The 12,224-nt window shown below is 44.0% G+C and overlaps 1 protein-coding gene across 4 annotated transcripts in view; it reads left to right on the plus strand.

The window, feature by feature from the left end:
• Nucleotides 1-12,224, plus strand: part of AMBRA1 (autophagy and beclin 1 regulator 1) — a 162,344-nt gene that overhangs the window by 60,463 nt on the left and 89,657 nt on the right. The window lies entirely within an intron of this gene.

Consider the following 12,224-nt stretch of genomic DNA (forward strand, 5'->3'; position numbering starts at 1 on the left):
ATAGGTAATTTATACAATCAATGTTTATATATTTGTTCCTTTCTACTTCCTTCAGTTTCTAAGGGTGCCCACTCATCAGGTGACTCTGAGAGGCTTACAAAAGGATTAAAAACATCAATGTAGAAAGAATCAAAAGGATCACAACAATAAAAACATCTGTGCCAGGAGGAGACAGATGCCCCGTACACAAATTTAGCATCCTAACCCAATCTCAGTGGGAAGAGCCACACCTTGAAGGCCTGCCTAAAGGACAGCACAGGGTTGGCGACATGCAGTGGTGGTGATGGGAATACTTTTGGAAAGGGTAGATGCAGCAACAGGAAATGCACACCTGCTGGATCCCACGTGATTACATTATTTTATTGACAGGGGAATCAATAAAATACCATCCTCATCTGATCTTAAAAGATGGACAGAAACAATCAGAATGGGATGGTCACACAAATATTCTAGCTCCGAAGTGGGAAGCACTTTATAGAAGAACACTAGCCCTTAAATTGCACCTAGAAACTCACTGGTAATGTAATAGATCACATGGGCATATTGAGGTGTACACCAACTTAGTAATACTGGTGTATTCTGGACCGGGTATAACTTCTGAATAGTTTTCAAGGCCAGCCCTGGGAGAGTACATTGTGGTAATCCAAATAAGGGGGCTAGGAGGTGACTAGCAGCAAACAACAGTTCCTGATCCAGGAATGGATGCAATTAGTGCTTAAGATCCATTTGTGCTGTAAGTCAACACAAATGAACAAAGCAATAAAGCAAATCAACCTTCCTGTAATTTAGATCAGCGTTTCCCAACCTTAGGAACTTGAAGATGCGTGGACTTCAACTCCCAGAATTCCCCAGCCAGCATAGCTGGCTGGGGAATTCTGGGAGTTGAAGTCCACGCATCTTCAAGTTCCTAAGGTTGGGAAACGCTGATTTAGATGACTCCAAGTGACTACACTGAGTCTTGTGAACAATATGGAAGTGCTTTCTCATTAGCTTCTTCCAATATTTTTTAAAACTTCTGGTCGAACCCGCTGAGCTGGATTTCCTGCTGATCTCTCATCTAAGTACTAAACAGGTCTGACCCAGATTCTCTCTCTTTAAAGAAAATCACCAGGATCATCCATGTAGTGATAGATAAAAGAAACATAAAAGAGAAAAGGTGAGATGGGAGAAGGAAAAAGTACTCGTGTATATGGATGGAGTTTTTGTTTTATTTGCCTTTCATGACAGCATTTCTTAGATCTCAGAAAGTTTTATAATTTTATCATATTATCCGCATAAAATTATTAATTCAATATAGATATTGAGGGTTTTTTTAGTTCTTTCTTGCAGATATTACGTTTCTAATTGATTCTGGTGGGCGGAAATTTGTTACCTGGCTTTATATTTTCATGTTACCATGAAATAGCTGCAGCTTGTTATTGTTTGATCATTCAGTCGTTTATGATTCTTTGTGACACAGTGGGCATAATTTTGCTAGGATTGTGTGTCAGTGGATTCTTCTTTAATTTTTTTATAAGCTCATGCTTGGGTCATCCATAACACATACTTCTTTGTCTTCTGTCCATCTTTTTCAGTTGCTGCTGTTTCTTTAAGTGGTGGGTTTTTATCTATTGACCATTGTCTTCACATTATGGGTCCAGAATATTTAAACTTTGGCTTCTCTATAAGAGCTTTCAGTGAGCTGCCTAGTTTTACTTCGTTTAGCAATGTATTTATCTTTTCCTTTTCCAGTCCAAGGTCATCTCCACAGTATTCTCTAGCTGCACTACAATTCAAAGGAATTCTGTTTTTTTTGGGTTTGTTATTTCTGATGTTCCAGTTTCACAGCGACATAACTGGGAAAACCACAGTCTTGATAATATGTGTCCCTTTCTTGTTAATATGTTTCTCTACTTTCATATTTTATCTAGACCAGTCACACTGTTTTCCCAGGTAGCAGCTGTTTATTTCATGAGAATAATTGTCATCCCTGTGAATTTTTGAGTCCAGGAAGATACATACATAAATTTGTAACTAGGTGCCTTCTTAAACCCAAACTATATCTCTTCCTAGAATAGTCAGGCTTTTGCCATGGTATTCTGTATTCCTGCAGATGCTGTATTCTCCTTCATCTCCTGATTAGAATAATACTGCATTAGTTTATTTGATGTCTAAGCAGGCGGGGATCAGCTGTTTGTTCCTCTTAGCAATATTATGCAGAGTCCTTAGTACAGGTAGTCCTCGAGTTACGAGTGTAATGGAGCCTGCCCATTCCACTCATAACTCGAAAACTCGTGGGAGTGAATCTCGTACCTCGAACGAGATCACTCTCTTGCTCGTTAAAATGCATGGGGCTCGTTAAGCGAACATGAGGTGTCTCAGGGTGGGGAAGGCCATGGAGGGCCTAGTGATGGAACAGGCCCCCAAGGCCTCCCCAACCCACTAAGATACCGTATGCTTCCCCCTCCCTTCCTGCCGCATCTGACTCACCTGGAAAAGATCCGTCTCCTCTCTGCTGCAGTTCCTGCTGCTGCTGTGATCTGAGGCTGGGGATGCTTCTGCAGCCCCCCTGCGGCCCGATCCAGGCTCTGGAGGCCTTTTCCAGGCCGCTGCCACCCGGATCTGAGGCCGACGAACGCTTCCGCTTCACAGGGATTGCCTGTAAAGGCTAGTGTAGCACAGCTTTCTCCAGATGTCATTTACATTTGCAGATTCCATGATTTCACTGGTTTTTTTTCTTTACCATTTTACCTTATTAAATGGCCTGTAAGTTGGCCTAATAAAGCTGTTTCCCGAATCTGTAAGAGCAAATGATTATGATTCCTATATTTTGTATTTTTCTCGTTATATGAGGACTCAAAGTGGCTCACTGTAATAAAATAAAACATGTAAAACAATAAGAATTAAAATCAGAAGTGAATTCAAAATAGTAAAAAAAAATTCATTCTGACAGCTAAAAGTCTGATGAAACATGTACTTCACTATTTTCTGACTATTGAAAGAGTAGGAACTAAATTACATCCCTGTGGAAAGCATTGAATAGTGCGGGAGCCACATCAGAGAAACCCCTCTGTTATATACCAGATAGCTAAGCTTTTGGTAGTAGAGGCGACATCTTCCTGCTGATCTAGAGTTTTGTAAAAGAGCATTTCCCACCTTTGGTTTATTTGGTTTTTTTTTAAAATGCCTGTCTTTTCAATAAACAAAGTCATCGAGAATGTAATGTATCAGTGTGAAAAAATAATCACTCCTTTAGTTTATTTGAGCCAGTTAAAAGAATAATTAGGCCCAGTTATCCAACTATTTCATTAAACTATCAAGCAATTAGAGTTGATTTACCTTACTTTGATAAACTTTGGATATTTTCATCAAAGCGAAGTTTTCACTATTCAAATTTTAGAGACAAGTCATCCCCCATTCAGATTTCTAAATAACCTTTGTAATAAAAACAGTGATGCCTGTTGGTTTAGAAAAAAACTATCACGTTTCTAAAACTGGCAGTCTTGTCAGTCCACAGTGAGAATCTTAGGAATGAAAGAGGTTTCAGGACAGAATTAATCCACCATCATAATCATATTTTCTCTGAGAGCACAGCATAAAATCATCCAAGGCGTCACAAAGAAATCCAAAATGATGTTTTAAGTTTGCCAAAAAGTGTTTGGAGACTCTCTCAATAGCTGGAGGGATACACTATGGGCAGATAAGAGTGACACTTTTTAGACTACGTAGGTATTGTTAATGACATACAGAAAACATAAACCATATTTTAAAAGAAGAATCTCATATCAGCTGTCAAGTAAGGAAGCGTAATGTCATGGTTTCAAGATGAAAGACACCTGGGTGACTTCAGGCCAGTCACTCATTCCCACTTATTGTGTATGCATTCCTGAGTTGTACAAAATAAAGTTGGGATATTACATATAATAATGATGATAATGTTTTGCTGCCTCATCAAGGTGCCATTATTGAAAGAAGCATAAATTCCACAGAAGATCATCAGGCCATATCTACATCAGCTGAAGTTGAAGCACAAGTGTGTATCATCGTAGGATAAACATCCCAAACATAGATGCACATCTATTAGGGAATAGATGACGAAGTCTAAATCCAATGTTTTGGAAGGCTAAAAAATACAGTCCATATTAGAAACCCCATGAATGTTACTGAGTTGAAGCAGATCTCCACATTTCTACACAACAGTGTGAGCTACTTCTCATCAAATACAGAAACTATAGTCGCAGTTATTGACTCTAAAGGTGGTGCAAACATTTACTGAATCTAATTACTTTTTACACACTGATACACCAAGTTGAGCTGACTTTATATATACAGGTGAAACTCGGAAAATTAGAATATTGTGCAAAAGTTCATTTATTTCAGTAATGCAACTTAAAAGGGGAAACTAATATATGGGATAGACTCATTACATGCAAAGCAAGATAGTTTACGCCGTGATTTGTCATAATTGTGATGATTATGGCGTACAGCTTGTGAAATCCCCAAATCCACAATCTCAGAACGTTAGAATATCAAATCAACACAGACTGTGGAAACTTCACACTGGACTTCAAGCATCTTGCAGTGTGTGCCTCCATTCTTCCTCCAGACTCTGGGTCCTTGGTTTCCAAATGAGATGCAAAAGTTGCTCTCATCAGAAAAGAGGACTTTGGACCACTGAGCAACAGACCAGGTCTGTTTTTCTTTAGCCCAGGTAAGACGCTTCTGACGTTGTTTGTTGTTCAGGAGCGGCTTGACAAGAGGAATACGACATTTGAAGCCCATGTCCAGGATCCGTCTGTGTGTGGTGGCTCTTGATGCACTTGACTCTAGCCTCAGTCCACTCCTTGTGAAAGTCCCCAACACTTTTGAATGGCCTTTTCCTGACAATCCTCTCCAGGCTGCGGTCATCCCTGCTGCTTGTGCACCTTTTTCTTCCACACTTTCCCCTTCCACATAACTTTCTATTAATGTGCTTTGATACAGCACTTTGGGAACATCCAACTTCTTTTGCAATTTCCTTTTGAGGCTTTCCCTCCTTATGGAGGGTGTCAATGATGGTTTTCTGCACAGCTGTCAGGTCAGCAGTCTTCCCCATGATTGTGATTCCTACTGAACCAGACTGAGAGACCATTTAAAGGCTCAGGAACCCTTTGCAGGTGTTATGGCTTAATTAGCTGATTAGAGTGGGACACTTTGAGCCTAGAATATTGCACCTTTTCACAATATTCTAATTTTCTGAGATTGTGGATTTGGGGTTTTCATGAGCTGTACGCCATAATCATCACAATTATGACAAATCAGGAATTGAACTATCTTGCTTTGCATGTAATGAGTCTATCTGATATATTAGTTTCCCCTTTTAAGTTGCATTACTGAAATAAATGAACTTTTGCACGATATTCTAATTTTTCGAGTTTCACCTCTTAAATAAGTGAAAGGAGTGTTACACTTTAATGTAATTTGTAACACATGAAATCCCAGGCAAATAAGTGTTAAGCAACTGCTCAAAGTTGTTATGACATTGCAGCATTCCTGTGGTCATGTGGTCAAAATTTGGGTGCTTGGTAGCCAACTTACTCTTTTGACTACAGGGACACTTCAGCTCCTCCTAACCAAGTGTCTCACCCCATCAATGTCCTTTTGGCTGCCTGACACCCTGTCCTTCAGTGCCCCAGCTGACCCGTCATCATCTGTTTGCTCCTGTTGCTGATGAGGTGTGCCTGATCTAATGGCTGCGCTTGGGTTTTGTGCTGTAAAACAAAGCCCAAAGCAATGCCGGAGCTGTGGTGCACCAAAAAGGCCCATTGCAAAGAGCTGCTGGGTGGGACTGGGCTTCATGTCCCCGTCCCCCCCCCCCCCCCGCCTCCCAAAAAGCTGAAGCAAAAGCAAAGGATTTTGAGGGGGCACATTGCTGTTCTGGGGTTGTTTTTAGCTGTTTTTTTCTCCCTCCACAGTATGAAGGCCAGCCTGGTGCAGAAGCTTTATGCAAAGGAGCTCTGGGGCTGCTTTTGACTCTGCCCCTTCCCCCCCCCCCCACTCCCCCAGCCCAAGCCTGACACAGCAGCCCAGGCTAGGCATACTGCAGGAACAAGAAGACAGCAGCTAGTTGGGGTGGGGAGCACAGGGGTTGCAACAAGTTTGGAGTGCAGAATAAGGGTGACTGGAACTGGATTGATTTGATTTGATTTGATTTGATTAAATTTATATGCTGCCCTTCTCCCTGAGGACTCAGGGCGGCTCACAACCATAAAATTTAAAAAACATAAAGTAAAATTTTTTAAAAAGATTTAAACAATAGGTGCAATAATTACAAGACAATTTAACCCAGTAAAAAGCCTAATTAAAAAACGTAGACAGTCCAGGCCCGCTTGTTGGAACAACCAGGTCTTCAGGTCACGGTGGAAGGACCGAAGGTCAGGGGCCGTCCGCAGCTCCGGGGGTAGTTCATTCCAGAGGGTCGGCGCACCCACAGAGAAGGCTCTCCCCCTGGGGGTCGCCTGTCGGCATTGCCTGCCCGACGGCACCCTGAGGAGGCCAGCTCTGTGGGAGCGAACCATGCGATGGGAGGTTGACAATGGCAGCAGGTGGTCTTGCAAGTACCCCGGGCATAAGCCATGTGGGTTTTAAAGGTTATTACCAGCACCTTGAATTGGAGGGCAACCGGAAGCCAATGCAGCTCGCGCAGGAGTGGTGTAACATGGGAGTACCGAGATACTCCCATAAGCACCCATGTGGCCGCATTTTGCACCAGTTGATGCCTCCGGGTGCTCTTCAAGGGCAGCCCCATGTAAAGAGCATTGAAGTAATCCAGGCAAGAAGTGACGAGGGCGTGGGTAACCGTGCATAGGGCATCTAGGTCCAAAAAGAGGTGCAACTGGCGCACTAGGCAAACCTGTGCGAAGGCCCCCCTGGTCATGGCCATTAGATGATCTTCCAAATTAAGCCGTGAATCCAGGAGGACACCCAAGTTCCGAGCCCTTTTTGAGGGGGGCAATACCTCCCCCCCATCAAAAGAGATGGAATTTGTTGTACAATACGAGATGCCAGTATCCACAGCCACTCGATCTTGGAGGGGTTAAGCCTGAGCCTGTTCCTTCCCATCCAGACCCGCACCGCCTCCAGGCACCGGGACATCATGTCAAGGGCATCGCTGGGTTGGCTTGGGGTGGAGATAAACAACTGGGTATCATCCGCATATTGGTGATACCTCATCCCAAAGCCACAGATGATCTCACCCAGCAGCTTCATATAGATGTTAAACAGGAGGGGGGAAGAGAACCCACCCCTGAGGCACCCCACAAGTGAGGGGCCTCGGGGTAGATCTCTGTCCCCCTGCCAATACAAACTGCGAGCGGCCCGAGAGGTAGGAGGAGAACCACTGTAAAACAGTGCCTCCCACTCCCATCCCCTCGAGCTGTTGCAGCAGGATACCATGGTCGATGGTATCAAAAGCCGCTGAGAGGTCAAGTAGGACCAGGACAGAGGAATAGCCCCTATCCTGGGCCTGCCAGAGATCATCCACCAGTGCGACCAATGCCGTTTCCGTGCTGTAGCCGGGTCTGAAACCGGACTGGTATGGGTCCAGATAGTCCGCTTTATCCAGGAATTGCGGGAGCTGATGCACCACCACACTCTCAACAGCCTTCGCTACAAAGCGAAGGTTGGAGACAGGACGGTAGTTATTCAATTAGGCCGGGTCCAGAGCAGGCTTCTTGAGGAGGGGCCTCACCACCACCTCTTTTAAGGCGGAGGGGAAGACACCCTCCATCAAAGAAGCATTGACAACTGCCTGGAGCCAGCCCCCTGTCACCTCCCAGGTGGCAAAAACCAACCAGGAAGGACATGGGTCCAGTTGTTGTGACTCAGGGCCAGCCTGTGGGTCCGACAGCCGGCTCCGACGTATCGGAGGACTCAGATGAGGGGGAGGAGGGAGACGAACCGGCTGATGATGGTTTGGAGGCTTTGCAGAGTCCTCAGCCGGGGACCTCTTCTCAGCTGCGTGAGCCCGAGAGTGCGGAGGATGATGACCCACAGCTGGCCCTGTTCAAGGACGCCCGACGCAGGAGGCAGTCGAGCAGGAACAAACAAAGAAAGGCTATGGGACTCCTCGGGAGGAGGCACAGGGAGACCACGCCCTGAGCTCTCTATAAAAGGAGTGTTTGGGGAGGGGCTGGTTGCTGAAAGCAACTTTTCCGCTTGAGAAGACAAGCTCTAGTGTTTTTGTTAACTGCGTAATTAAATCTTGGCAGAAGCCTTTTAGCCTTGGACGCTCTCCAGTCTCTTCTTTCTGATAAGGGGTTTGTTAGAAGAGGGCTGGTTCAGAACACCAGTAAACAAGTTGTAGTGCTCAGTTTACGCATGATCCTGTCCACATCATGCAGAGTCACAGGGTCAAACTCACCCCAAATGGTATGATCAAGACCTGCCCTCTTCACTCCGCCGGATTCTGCCCATTCGGAGTCCAAGCCAGTCTGGATCTGAGCGATTTTGTCCTGCAGATACTGTACAAATTCCTCAGCCCTACCCTGCAAGGGGTCATCCCTCGGTCCCTGGTTAAACAGTGAGCAGGTCACTCTAAACAGGGCGGCTGGGCGGTTATCTGCGGACACAATGAGAGCGGAAAAGTACACACGCTTTGTCACTTCCATCGCCACTCGGTAAGACTTAAGATAAGTTATTAGCTGTGTTCGATCAGATTCGGATCCGCTGGACCGCTCTCTAGGCGTCTTTTCCAGTGCTTCATCTCCCGGAGCTCCTTGGTAAACCAGGGGGCCACCCGGGGTCTGCGCCGGGTCAGAGGCCGCAAAGGCACAACTTGATCCAAGGGGCAGTTGCAGCTTTCCATAGCATAGCAAGCAGCCCCAGAGCTACATGATTCTGGGGCTGCTTGCCACTTTGCACATCAGATTGCAGGATGGCTAAAAGAGCAGTGAGAGAGAGGAGATCGCAGGTGGGGGAATTGGAGGCAGACTCTTACCTACAGTGGCTAGGAGCTGGGTGGGACTAAGCCCGAAGTGGCCTGGATAGCGATAGCTACTCACTTCTTAGCTAATGACAGCAATAAGGATTGCTGTGTTTACCGTATTTTCCGGCGTATAAGACGACTGGGCATATAAGACGACCCCCTACATTTCCTGTTAAATTATAGGGTTTGGGCTATACTCGCCGTGTAAGACTACCCCTCTTCCAACGCACACCAAATAAAAATTAAAAAACATCAGATTTGATTTTAATATGGTAATTTTAATTCAAATGCTTATGACATGCAGGTGCTAAGTAGGAAAACTGTCACATAAACATAAGGCTGTTTGTCATCAAACATGTAAACATAAAACAGTGCAAGTGGATTAAAATAATAATAATAATAATAATAATAATAATAATAATAATAATAATAATAATAATAATAATAATATAATTTGGAAGGGACCTTGGAGGTCATCTAGTCCAACCCCCTGCTAAGGCAGGAAACCCTATACCATTTCAGACAAATGGCTGTCCAGTCTCTTCTTAAAAACTTCCAGTGCTGGAGCATTCACCACTTCTGGAGGCAGGTTGTTCCACTGGTTAATTGTTCTAACTGTCAGGAAGTTTCTCCTTAGTTCTAGGTTGCTTCTCTCCTTGACTAGTTTCCATCCATTGCTTCTTGTCCTGCTTTCAGGTGCTTTGGAGAATAGCTTGGCTCCCTCTTCTTTGTGGCAGCCCCTGAGGTATTGGATCACTGCTATCATGTCACCCCTCACCCTTCTCTTCGTTAAACTACACATACCCAATTCCAGCAACCGTTCCCTATTTTCCTAATTCACTTTTTCACTTTTCCTAATTCACTCTAAAGCTTTCCCTGCTCAGAGCCTTAAGTAACACCAGCTGCCTGCAATTAGTGCAGGTTCGCATCCCACCAGGCTCAAGGTTGACTCAGCCTTCCATCCTTCTAAGGTAGGTAAAATGAGGACCCAGATTATTGGGGGCAATAAGCTGACTTTGTAATAATGCTGCTTGGGGGGGGTGAAAGCCCTAATAAGCAGGCATATACATAGAATGAAGGCTATTGCTAAGCACATTGATTTGTGCTTTAAATTGTAAGCCACCCTGAGTCTTCGGAGAAGGGCTTTTAAATGGGATTTTAAAAAAAAACCAAATGTGAGATCCGCTCCAGGTTTTCCAGGCAGCCCGCCCAGTTCCTGAGTCAAATGTGTCCTTAGAGCTAAGCAGCTGCTCTGACTGCTGCCTTCCCCACCTGCCTTTCAAGTTGGGATATACTACAGCTGCTCTTCAACTTTAGAAGGAAAGACGCCCAGACCCCAGCCTGTAAAAAATCACAGACTGCAGCTTCTTCTCCAATTGATCCCGCTTTCCCTGCGCAGACTAAATGGGAGATCCGCTCCAGGTTTTCCAGCCAGCCCTGTCCCTAAATTTTCAGCACCCGGCGTATATGACGACCCCTGACTTTTGAGAAGATTCTCATGGGTTAAAAAGTCGTCTTATACGCCGGAAAATACGGTATATTTGCTAAACAGTGCTGTCACATGACATCTAGCTTTACAGCTGCATTGTTTACAATGGAAAATCCAGTCCAATGGTGGGTTCATAAGTTACAGGGATACCTGTACTTTTCCCCAGAACCTTAACAGGACATTTTCTACTGAGAGAAGGCATTCTTAGCTCTTTTGTTCATTATCCTTGCTGTGATTCTGAATTTAAAATACAGAACTACAGAGTTGTTCTAATTGAGCTGCTGAATATGACCTGTAAAGGATGATCCTCAAAAAAACAGTCTCCAGCAGTCTTGGATGAGGGAGGCTCTTTTGCAATCTGTGCTCATGGCTACCAGTTGGGGTAGAAATGCCAGCCCTTCATTTGCTTCTATTGCCGTTAAATACCTCTTGAACTTGATCATCTGAGCTTGCACCTTCTACTAGAACAGCAGGGAGTGACCTTCAGAAAAGAGAATTTATGGTAAAAGCAAGCTCCTTGTTCTTTGGAGCTGTCATTTTCATGCGCCAGCAATTAACCACTCGGAAGCACAAGGGATTGAATGTATCTTCCCCCTTTTCATTGTAGTTTTGTTTGTGTAAAATGTAAATGAGGGGACAGATGTAGAAGCATCAGCCTCCTAATAGCTTTCCCTAAACAACACCACAGGCCGCTGAAGTAGGAGTGAGGCAGTCTGCTGGAGCCTATTGTGATGGGGAGAGCTCAGCCAGAGCGATCCTCAGTTATTTCCATTACTGCCTCTTATTTGTCTTCCAGGGAAAGAAATTTGACTGCTCAAAGGCATCCTGCAATCTTCTTTCACAGTTAGGTAGATACCTGTGGGGAAATGTGTTCCCCTGCAGATAATATTCACAGACGGAAAGATTTCATTCAGGAGAGTGATTCAGTCAGCCGCAATAAGGCTGCTTTTGATTTCATGCTGAGTTGGGGGGAAAAGGGTGCTTCTGTTGTATGACCTAAGCTCGGCTTTTTGGTAACACGTTCTATTGTGATCTCGCCTCTCTGTGCATTGATGGTATTCTGTCCTTCCCTCTGTGGCTAATAGAGAATCTGGTAAAGCCTTTGTCCTCTTGAGATTTCACAGAAATCTGTTGCTAACTACCTTGGCCTCCGTTCTTTGCATATATTTACATTTATAGTAACCCCTTTCCTGGGTGGAAAAACAACGCAGGCTTTTTCTTTTCTTTTCTTTTTTTACTTTGTCAGGAGTAGAGTGTCCTTTTTTCTCTTTTTTTAGATGTTTTTTAATGTCTAAAGATGTAAAATGATCAGAAGTAAATCATATGTAGTGCAAAGTTGTCAATAGTTGTTTTGAAAGTGTAGACTGGGTTGCTTTTATGGTCCTGGAAAATGAGCTCAGTCATTTTGGTGTTTCTTTTGTGTGACATGCTTTAAAAATTTGAGTGCTTTATTCGATGTTTTTCCTGGGTTACATGGAAGCATTCTTTAATAACCCAATTAATTGATTGCTGATGAAGGAAAGTTAATATCTCATATGTACCCAGCTGTCTAGGTGGATATATAGCTTTGGGGCTCTCTGCACCTCAAAGAGATTCCATTTAACTTGAGCCACTTTTGAGGAGGGAAACACATCATTCTATTTAAACTACAGTTTACATATTTTTTTGCAAGGGAATTGTCCTAACAGTTCATATGTTGTTTCAAAATTTTCTAGGTGTAAAAAAAAATCATTCTATATACATGGATGTAAAGTATTAGGTTTTATCTCTATGAAGCATCTCATGGTCTTT

This window comes from Vipera ursinii, assembly GCF_947247035.1.
Source record: "Vipera ursinii genome assembly, chromosome: 1".
NCBI classification, from domain to species: domain Eukaryota; kingdom Metazoa; phylum Chordata; class Lepidosauria; order Squamata; family Viperidae; genus Vipera; species Vipera ursinii.